Genomic DNA, 11,767 nt, shown 5'->3' with positions numbered 1-11,767 from the left:
GACCATAATACAATAGCATTCAACATCCCTGTGGTGGGAAGAACACCTCAACAGCCCAACACTGTGGCATTTAATTTCAAAAGGGGGAACTATACAAAAATGAGGGGGTTAGTTAAACAAAAGTTAAAAGGTACAGTGACTAAAGTGAAATCCCTGCAAGCTGCATGGACCCTTTTTAAAGACACCATAATAGAGGCCCAACTTAAATGCATACCCCAAATAAAGAAACACAGTAAAAGAACTAAAAAAGAGCCACCGTGGCTTAACAACCATGTAAAAGAAGCAGTGAGAAATAAAAAGACTTCCTTTAAAAAGTGGAAGTCAAATCCTAGTGAGGTAAATAGAAAGGATCACAAACACAGCCAACTTAAGTGCAAGAGTGTAATAAGAAAAGCCAAAGAGGAGTTTGAAGAATGGCTAGCCAAAAACTCCAAAGGTAATAACAAAATGTTTTTTAAGTACATCAGAAGCAGGAAGCCTGCTAAACAACCAGTAGGGCCCCTTGATGATCAAAATACAAAAGGAGCGCTTAAAGATGATAAAGTCATTGCGGAGAAACTAAATGGATTCTTTGCTTCAGTCTTCACGGCTGAGGATGTTAGGGAGATTCCCAAACCTGAGCTGGCTTTTGTAGGTGACAAATCTGAGGAACTGTCACAGATTGAAGTGTCACTAGAGGAGGTTTTGGAATTAATTGATAAACTCAACATTAACAAGTCACTGGGACCAGATGGCATTCACCCAAGAGTTCTGAAAGAACTCTAATGTGAAGTTGCGGAACCATTAACTAAGGTTTGTAACCTGTCCTTTAAATCAGCTTCGGTACCCAAAGACTGGAAGTTAGTTAATGTAACACCAATATTTAAAAAGGGCTCTATAGGTGATCCCAGCAATTACAGACTGGTAAGTTTAGCGTCAGTACTGGGCAAATTAGTTGAAACAATAGTAAAGAATAAAATTGTCAGACACGCAGGAGAACATAAACTGTTGAGCATTAGTCAACATGGTTTCTGTAAAGGGAAATCGTGTCTTACTAATCTATTAGAGTTTTTGAAGAGGTCAACAAACGTGGACAAGGGGGATCCAGTGGACATAATGTACTTAGATTTCCAGAAAGCCTTTGACAAGGTCCCTCACCAAAGACTCTTACGTAAATCAAGCTGTCATGGGATAAAAGGGAACGTCCTTTCATGGACTGAGAACTGGTTAAAGGACAGGGAACAAAGGGTAGGAATTAATGGTAAATTCTCAGAATGGAGAGGGGTAACTAGTGGTGTTCCCCAAGGGTCAGTCCTCGGACCAATCCTATTCAATTTATTCATAAATGATCTGGAGAAAGGGGTAAACAGTGAGGTGGCAAAGTTTGCAGATGATACTAAACTGCTCAAGATAGTTAAGACCAAAGCAGATTGTGAAGAACTTCAAAAAGATCTCACAAAACTAAGTGATTGGGCAAGAAAATGGCAAATGAAATGTAATGTGGATAAATGTAACGTAATGCACGTTGGAAAAAATAACCCCAACTATACATACAACATGATGGGGGCTAATTTAGCTACAACGAGTCAGGAAAATGATCTTGGAGTCATCGTTGATAGTTCTCTGAAGATGTCCACGCAGTGTGCAGAGGCGGTCAACAAAGCAAATAGGATGTTAGGAATCATTAAAAAGGGGATAGAGAATAAGACTGAGAATATAGTATTGCCCTTATATAAATCCATGGTACGCCCACATCTCGAATACTGTGTACAGATGTGGTCTCCTCACCTCAAAAAAGATATTCTAGCACTAGAAAAGGTTCAGAAAAGGGCAACTAAAATGATTAGGGCTTTGGAGAGGTCCCATACGAGGAAAAATTAAAGAGGCTAGGATTCTTCAGCTTGGAAAAGAGAAGACTAAAGGGGGATATGATAGAGGTCTATAAAATCATGAGTGATGTTGAGAAAGTGGATAAGGAAAAGTTATTTACTTATTCCCATAATACAAGAACTACAGGTCACCAAATGAAATTAATAGGCAGCAGGTTTAAAACAAATAAAAGGAAGTTCTTCTTCACACAGCACAGTCAACTTGTGGAACTCCTTACCTGAGGAGGTTGTGAAGGCTAGGACTATAACAATGTTTAAAAGGGGACTGGATAAATTCATGGTGGCTAAGTCCATAAATGGCTATTAGCCAGGATGGGTAAGAATGGTGTCCCTAGCCACTGTTCATCAGAGGATAGAGATGGATGGCAGGAGAGAGATCACTTGATCATTGCCTGTTAGGTTCACTCCCTCTGGGGCACCTGGCATTGGCCACTGTTGGTAAACAGATACTGGGCTAGATGGACCTTTGGTCTGACCCGGTATGGCTGTTCTTATGTTCTTATGTTCTTATGGAAGGATAAACAAAAATAGATCTGAGAGTAGGGTTTTTTATTTCAAAAGGGCTAACTTTAAAGAATTAAGGACATTAGTTAGGGAAGTGGATTGGACTGAAGAACTTGTGGATCTAAAGGCAGAGGAGGCCTGGAATTACATCAAAGAAAGGGGACAAATTCATAGGCAGGAGTTGTAGACCAAGCTAGATGAGCAAGCATCTCAGAGAGGTGATTAAGAAAAGCAGAAAGCCTACAAGGATTGGAAGATGGGAATGATCAGCAAGCAAAGCTACCTTAGTGAGGTGAGAACATGTAGGGATAAAATGAGAACGGCCAAAAGCTATGTAGAGTTGGACCTTCCAAAGGGAATTAAAACCAATAGTAAAAGGTTCTATGGCCATATAAATAAGAAGAAAACAAAGAAAGAAGAAGTGGGACCGCTAAACACTGAGGATGGAATGGAGGTTAAGGATAATCTAGGCATGGTCCAATATCTAAACAAATATTTTGCCTCAGTCTTTAATGAGGCTAATGAGGAGCTTAGAGATAATGGTAGGATGACAAATGGGAATGAGGATATGGATGTAGATATTACCACATCCAAGGTAGAAGCCAAACTCGAACAGCTTAATGGGACGAAATCGGGGGGCCCAGATAATCTTCATCCAAGAATATTAAAGGAACTGGCACATGAAATTGCAAGCCCGTTAGCAAGAATTTTTAATGAATCAGTAAACTCAGGGGTTGTACTGTATGACTGGAGAATTGCTAACATAGTTCCTATTTTTAAGAAAGGGGAAAAAAGTGATCCGAGTAACTATAGGCCTGTTAGTTTGACATCTGTAGTATGCAAGGTCTTTGAAAAAATTTTGAAGGAGAAAGTAGTTAAGGACATTGAGGTCAATGGTAATTGGGACAAAATACAACATGGTTTTACAAAAGGTAGATCGTGCCAAACCAACCTGATCTCAGTCTTTGAGAAGGTAACAGATTATTAGACAAAGGAATCACAGTGGATCTAATTTACCTCGATTTCAGTAAGGCATTTGATACGGTTCCACATGGGGAATTATTAGTTAAATTGGAAAAGATGGGGATCAATATGAAAATTGAAAGGGGATAAGGAACTGGTTAAAGGGGAGACTACAACGGGTCATACTGAAAGGTGAACTGTCAGGCTGGAAGGAGGTTACTAGTGGAGTTCCTCAGGGATCGGTTTTGGGACCAAACTTATTTAATCTTTTTATTACTGACCTTGGCACAAAAAGTGGGAATGTGCTAATAAAGTTTGCAGATGACACAAAGCTGGGAGGTATTGCTAACACACAGAAGGACCAGGGTATCCTACAGGAAGATCTAGCTGACCTTGTAAACTGGAGTAATAGTAAAAGGATGAAATTTAATAGTGAAAAGTGCATGTTCATGCATTTAGGGATTAATAACAAGAATTTTGGTTATAAATTGGGGACACATCAGTTGGAAGTAACAGAGGAGGAGAAGGACCTTGGAGTATTAAGAACATAAGAACATAAGAAAGGCCGTACCGGGTCAGACCAAAGGTCCATCTAGCCCAGTATCTGTCTACCGACAGTGGCCAATGCCAGGTGCCCCTGAGGGAGTGAACCTAACAGGCAATGATCAAATGATCTCTCTCCTGCCATCCATCTCCATCCTCTGACGAACAGAGGCTAGGGACACCATTCTTACCCATCCTGGCTAATAGCCATTTATGGACTTAGCCACCATGAATTTATCCAGTACCCTTTTAAACATTGTTATAGTCCTAGCCTTCACAACCTCCTCAGGTAAGGAGTTCCACAAGTTGACTGTGCACTGCGTGAAGAAGAACTTCCTTTTATTTGTTTTAAACCTGCTGCCTATTAATTTCATTTGGTGACCCCTAGTTTTTGTATTATGTGAATAAGTAAATAACTTTTCCTTATCCACTTTCTCAACATCACTCATGATTTTATATACCTCTATCATGTCCCCCCTTAGTCTTCTCTTTTCCAAACTGAAGAGTCCTAGCCTCTTTAATCTTTCCTCGTATGGGACCCTCTCTAAACCCCTAATCATTTTAGTTGCCCTTTTCTGAACCTTTTCTAGTGCTAGAATATCTTTTTTGAGGTGAGGAGACCACATCTGTACACAGTATTCGAGATGCGGGCGTACCATGGATTTATATAAGGGCAATAATATATTCTCAGTCTTATTCTCTATCCCCTTTTTAATGATTCCTAACATCCTGTTTGCTTTTTGACCGCCTCTGCACACTGCGTGGATATCTTCAGAGAACTATCCACGATGACGCCAAGATCTCTTTCCTGACTCGTTGTAGCTAAATTAGCCCCCATCATGTTGTATGTATAGTTGGGGTTATTTTTTCCAATGTGCATTACTTTACATTTATCCACATTAAATTTCATTTGCCATTTTGTTGCCCAATCACTTAGTTTTGTGAGATCTTTTTGAAGTTCTTCACAATCTGCTTTGGTCTTAACTATCTTGAGCAGTTTAGTATCATCTGCAAACTTTGCCACCTCACTGTTTACTCCTTTCTCCAGATAATTTATGAAAAAATTGAATAGGATTGGTCCGAGGACTGACCCTTGGGAACACTAGTTACCCCTCTCCATTCTGAGAATTTACCATTAATTCCTACCCTTTGTTCCCTGTCCTTTAACCAGTTCTCAATCCATGAAAGGACCTTCCCTTTTATCCCATGACAGCTTAATTTATGTAAGAGCCTTTGGTGAGGACCTTGTCAAAGGCTTTCTGGAAATCTAAGTACACTATGTCCACCGGATCCCCCTTGTCCACATGTTTGTTGACCCCTTCAAAGAACTCTAATAGATTAGTAAGACACGATTTCCCTTTACAGAAACCATGTTGACTATTGCTCAAGAGTTTATGTTTTTCTATGTGTCTGACAATTTTATTCTTTACTATTGTTTCAACTAATTTGCCCGGTACCGACGTTAGACTTACCGGTCTGTAATTGCCGGGATCACCCCTAGAGCCCTTTTTAAATATTGGCGTTACATTAGCTAACTTCCAGTCATTGGGTACCGAAGCCGATTTAAAGGACAGGTTACAAACCTTAGTTAATAGTTCCGCAACTTCACATTTGAGTTCTTTCAGAACTCTTGGGTGAATGCCATCTGGTCCCGGTGACTTGTTAATGTTGAGTTTATCAATTAATTCCAAAACCTCCTCTAGTGACACTTCAATCTGAGACAGTTCCTCAGATTTGTCACCTACAAAAGCCAGCTCAGGTTTGGGAATCTCCCTAACATCCTCAGCCGTGAAGACTGAGGCAAAGTATCCATTTAGTTTCTCCGCAATGACTTTATCATCTTTAAGCGCTCCTTTTGTATTTTCATCGTCAAGGGGCCCCACTGGTTGTTTAGCAGGCTTCCTGCTTCTGATGTACTTAAAAAACATTTTGTTATTACCTTTGGAGTTTTTGGCTAGCCGTTCTTCAAACTCCTCTTTGGCTTTTCTTATTACACTCTTGCACTTAAGTTGGCAGCGTTTGTGATCCTTTCTATTTGCCTCACTAGGATTTGACTTCCACTTTTTAAAGGAAGTCTTTTTATCTTTCACTGCTTCTTTTATATGGTGGTTAAGCCACGGTGGCTCTTTTTTAGTTCTTTTACAGTTTTTCTTAATTTGGGGTATACATTGAAGTTGGGCCTCTATTATGGTGTCTTTAAAAAGCGCCCATGCAACTTGCAGGGATTTCACTTTAGTCAATGTACTGGTTGATCACATGATGACTATGAGCCGCCAATGTGATATGGCCATTAAAAAAGCTAATGCAGTTTTAGGATGCATCAGGTGAGGTATTTCCAGCAAAGATAAGGAGGTGTTAGTACTGTTATACAAGGCACTGGTGAGACCTCATCTGGAATACCGTGTGCAGTTCTGGTCTCCCATGTTTAAGAAGGATGAATTCAAACTGGAAGAGGTACAAAGAAGGGCTACTAGGATGATCCGAGGAATGGAAAACCTATCTTATGAAAGGCGACTCAAAGAGCTTGGCTTGTTTAGCCTACCAAAAGAAGGGGAGATATGATTGTTCTTTATAAATATATCAGAGGGATAAATATCAGGGAGGGAGAGGAATTACTTAAGCTTAGTACCAATGTGGATACAAGAACAAATGGATATAAACTGGACACTAGGAAGTTTAGACTTGAAATTAGATGACACGGACAGGGAGCTGCAGACAGGGGAGGTTGAGAGGGAGTTCGACAGAGGGAAGCTTACGATGGTTAGGAAGACCCGCAATACCTGTGCCAGCACTGCTTCTGTCTCCTCCACCTGCACCTGTATCCAGACAGAACCTAGCCATGGATGTCTCTGCCCAGATCCTGGTGTGGATTGGCGGAGACTGTTGCCTGCATTTCCCACTCACTCAAAGCCAGGCTGGGGGGACCATCCAATGTGAAAGGTGCCTGCTGGTGGAATCTCTCAGGCAGCAGGTGGCGGAGCTACAGAAGGAGGTGGTTAGGTTGAGGAGCATCCGAACCAACGAGCAAGTTCTGGACAGTGTCCATGTGGAGACAGCTGAGGTAGCTGTCCCAGTCCACAGGACTGCTGACACGCCACTGGTGGAGGAGGAGATGGCTCAGGGTGGACACTGGCAGCTGGTTAATTCTGGCAGCAGGCAGTGCTCCACCTCTGCTGCAAACCCTCCTGCCGTGGTAATAGGAAACCGTTATGCTCTTCTTCATACAGGAGAGAAGGAATCACCCCCTACAGTAAAGGAGGTGAAGCCTCATACCAGTAAGGCTGGGAGGTCTGCTGCCACCACTGCGAATAGGAAACGTAGGGTAGCGGTGGTCGGGGACTCTCTTCTGAGGGGGACGGAGGTGCCCATCTGTCTCCCTGACATTTCATCTCAGGAGGTATGCTGCCTGCCGGGGGCCCGTATCCGAAATGTTACAGAGGTATTGTTGAGGATTATCCAGCCCTCTGACTACTGCCCCATGCTACTCATCCATGTGGGCACAAATTATACTGTGAGGTGTGACACTGCGTGGATCAAAAGTGACTACAGGGCTCTGGGGGTACAGGGAAGGAGTTTGGAGCACAGGTGGTATTCTCTTCGATTCTTCCTGTCAAACGTAGGGGCCCAGGCAGAGACAGGTGCATTGTGGAGGTGAATGCCTGGCTGCGAAGATGGTGTCTCCAGGAAAGCTTTGGCTTCCTCGACCACGGGATGCTATTCGAGGAAGGACTGCTAGGCAGAGATGGCGCTCACCTTTTGAGGAGGGGAAAGACCCTATTTGCACACAGACTGGCTAACCTAGTGAGGAGGGCTTTAAACTAGGTTCGACGGGGACAGGTGTGCAAAGCCCACAGGTAAGTGGGGATCATGGAGACCTGGGAGATGGGTCGGAAACAAGAGGGAGCGTGGGCTATAATGGCAGAGAGAAAGGAGGGTCAGGGCAAAACTGGGAGGCAAGATCAAACCAGTATCTTAGATGCCTATACACAAATGCGAGAAGTATGGGTAATAAGCAGGAAGAACTGGAAGTGCCAATAAATAAATACAACTATGACATTGTTGGCATCACTGAAACTTGGTGGGATAATACACATGATTGGAATATTGGAGTGGATGGGTACAGCTTGCTCAGGAAGGACAGACAGGGGGGAAAGGGAGGAGGTGTTGCCTTATATATTAAAAATGTACACACTTGGACTGAGGTGGAGATGGACATAGGAGACGGAAGTGTTGAGAGTCTCTGGGTTAGGCTAAAAGGGGTAAAAAACAAGGGTGATGTCATGCTAGGAGTCTACTACAGGCCACCTAACCAGGTGGAAGAGGTGGATGAGGCTTTTTTTAAACAACTAACAAAATCATCCAAAGCCCAAGATTTGGTGGTGATGGGGGACTTCAACTATCCAGATATATGTTGGGAAAATAACACCGCGGGGCACAGACTATCCAATAAGTTCCTGTACTGCATTGCAGACAAATTGTTATTTCAGAAGGTTGAAAAAGCTACTGGGGGGAAGCTGTTCTAGACTTGATTTTAACAAATATGGAGGAACTCATTGAGAATTTGAAAGTAGAAGGCAGCTTGGGTGAAAGTGATCAAGAAATCATAGAGTTTGCAATTCTAAGGAAGGGTAGAAGGGAGTACAGCAAAATAGAGAGAATGATTTTCAGGAAGGCGGATTCTGGTAAGCTCAGAGGGCTGATAGGTAAGGTCCCATGGGAATCAAGACTGAGGGGAAAAACAACTGAGGAGAGTTGGCAGTTTTTCAAAGGGACGCTATTAAGGGCCCAAAAGCAAACTATTCCGCTGGGTAGGAAAGATAGAAAATGGGGCAAAAGACCAGCTTGGCTTAACCAGGAGATCTTGAATGATCTAAAAAATAAAAAGGAGTCATATAAAAAATGGAAACTAGGTCAGATTACAAAGGATGAATATAGGCAAACACAGGAATGCAGGGGCAAGATTAGAAAGGCAAAGGCACAAAATGAGCTCAAACTAGCTACGGGAATAAAGGGAAACAAGAAGACTTTTTATCAACACATTAGAAGCAAGAGGAAGACCAAGGACAGACCACTCCCTGCTCAGTGAGGAGGGAGAAACAGGAACAGGAAACTTGGAAATGGCAGAGATGCTTAATGACTTCTTTGTTTCGGTCTTCACTGAGACGTCTGAAGGAATGCCTGACATAGTGAATGCTAATGGGAAGGGGGTAGATTTAGAAGATAAAATAAAAAAAGAACAAGTTGAAAATCACTTAGAAAAGTTAAATGCCTACAAGTCACCAGGGCCTGATGAAATTCATCCTAAAATACTCAAGGAGCTAATAGAGGAGGTATCTGAGCCTCTAGCTATTATCTTTGGAAAATCATGGGAGACAGGAGAGATTCCAGAAGACTGGAAAAGGGCAAATCTAGTGCCCATCTACAAAAAGGGAAATAAAAACAACCCAGGAAACTACAGACCAGTTAGTTTAACTTCTGTGCCAGGGAAGATAATGGAGCAAGTAATTAAGGAAATCATCTGCAAACACTTGGAAGGTGGTAAGGTGATAGGGAATAGCCAGCATGAATTTGTAAAGAACAAATTGTGTCAAACCAATCTGATAGCTTTCTTTGATAGGATAGCGAGTCTTGTGGATAAGGGAGAAGCAGTGGATGTGGTATACCTAGACTTTAGTAAGACATTTGATACGGTCTCGTATGATATTCTTATCGATAAACTAGGCAAATACAATTTAGATGGGGCTACAATAAGGTGGGTGCATAACTGGCTGGAGAACCGTACTCAGAGTGTAATTATTAATGGTTCCCAATCCTGCTGGAAAGGTATAATGAGTGGGGTTCCGCAGGGGTCTGTTTTGGGACTGGCTCTGTTCAATATCTTCATCAATGACTTAGATGTTGGCATAGAAAGTACGTTTATTAAGTTTGCAGATGATACCAAACTGGGAGGGATTGCAACTGCTTTGGAGGACAGGGTCATAATTCAAAATGATCTGGACAAATTGGAGAAAATGGTCTGAGGTAAACAGGATGAAGTTTAATAAAGACAAATGCAAAGTGCTCCACTTAGGAAGGAACAATCAGTTTCACACATACAGAACGGGAAGAGACTGTCTAGGAAGGAGTATGGCAGAAAGGGATCTAGGGGTTATAGTGGACCACAAGCTAAATATGAGTCAACAGTGTGATGCTATTGCAAAAAAGGCAAACGTGATTCTGGGATGCATTAACAGGTGCGTTGTGAGAAAGACACGAGTAGTCGTTCTTCCGCTTTACTCTGCGCTGGTTAGGCCTCAACTGGAGTATTGTGTTCAGTTCTGGGCACCACATTTCAAGAAAGATGTGGAGAAATTGGAGAGGGTCCAGAGAAGAGCAACAAGAATGATGAAAGGTCCTGAGAACATGACCTACGAAGGAAGACTGAAAGCATTGGGTTTGTTTAGTTTGGAACAGAGAAGACTGAGAGGGGAGATGATAGCAGTTTTCAGGTATCTAAAAGGGTGTCATAAGAAGGAGGGAGAAAACTTGTTCACCTTAGCCTCGAAGGATAGATCAAGAAGCAATGGGCTTAAACTGCAGCAAGAGAGGTTTAGGTTGGACATTAGGAAAAAGTTCCTAACTGTCAGGGTGGTTAAACACTGGAATAAATTGCCTAGGGAGGTTGTGGAATCTCCATCTCTGGAGATATTTAAGAGTAGGTTAGATAAATGTCTATCAGGGATGGTCTAGACAGTATTTGGTCCTGCCATGAGGGCAGGGGACTGGACTTGATGACCTCTCGAGGTCCCTTCCAGTCCTAGAGTCTATGAATCTAGAGTCTATGAATCTATGAAGGTTTTTAACCATTAGAGGAGTGAAATTCTGGAACAGCCTTCCAAGGGGTGTAGTGGGGGCAAAAGACAGATCAGGCTTCAAGACTAAGCTTGATAAGTTTATGGAGGGGATGGTATGATGGGATAGCCTAATTTTGGCAATTAATTGATCTTTGATTATTAGCAGGTAAATATGCCCAATGGTCTCTGATGGGATGTTAGATGGGGTGGGATCTGAGTTACTACAGAGAATTCTTCCTGGGTGCTGGCTGGTGAGTCTTGCCCATATGCTCAGGGTTTAACTGATCGCCATATTTGGGGTCGGGAAGGAATTTTCCTCCAGGGCAGATTGGCAGAGGCCCCAGGGGGTTTCTCCTTCCTCTGTAGCGTGGGGCACAGGTCATTTGCTGGAGGATTCTCTGCACCTTGAATTTTTAGACCATGATTTGAGGACTTCAATAACTCAGACCTAGGTTAGGGGTTTATTACAGGAGTGGGTGGGTGAGATTCTGTGGCCTGTGTTGTGCAGGAGGTCAGACTAGACGATCATGATGGTCCCTTCTGACCTTAAAGTCTATGACTCCATGACTCTATAACTTTCAGCTGATCATAACTTTCAGCTGGTACCTTATAAGGCATGCTTTATATGTGAGATCACGATTATATGAAAATGAGGAATATGGGGGTTATGGTATGGTTCCCCCAAGGTATAGAATGTCGCAGCTTCCTTGATATCTGATGAGGTGTTTAGTTTCAGGGAGATTTACAATGTAAATGTTTGCGATGACAGGACACAGATTAGTAAAAACAAGGCATGTAACATCCCATTAGTTTTATGAAGTTTAAACACCCCAAACACTTACACATTTAACAATCGCTTTGATCTCCACTAATACACGAGTCAATTGACACGAATACACTCTAGAATGAACTAGTTTGGCAGTAGTTTGCTGCTGCATCCTGTTTTGTCTTTGATCACATTGTCTTTAAACAGAGCCCCCAGCCCAGGGAGGAGAGAACACCTGCCCCCCGACCTCGGGCTCTCACTGGCTTTGGGGTCACTCGCCCCGCTCAGCG

The sequence above is a fragment of the Mauremys reevesii genome, linkage group 1, assembly GCF_016161935.1.
Source record: "Mauremys reevesii isolate NIE-2019 linkage group 1, ASM1616193v1, whole genome shotgun sequence".
Taxonomy (NCBI): domain Eukaryota; kingdom Metazoa; phylum Chordata; order Testudines; family Geoemydidae; genus Mauremys; species Mauremys reevesii.
Note: the sequence above shows the minus strand (reverse complement) of the source record.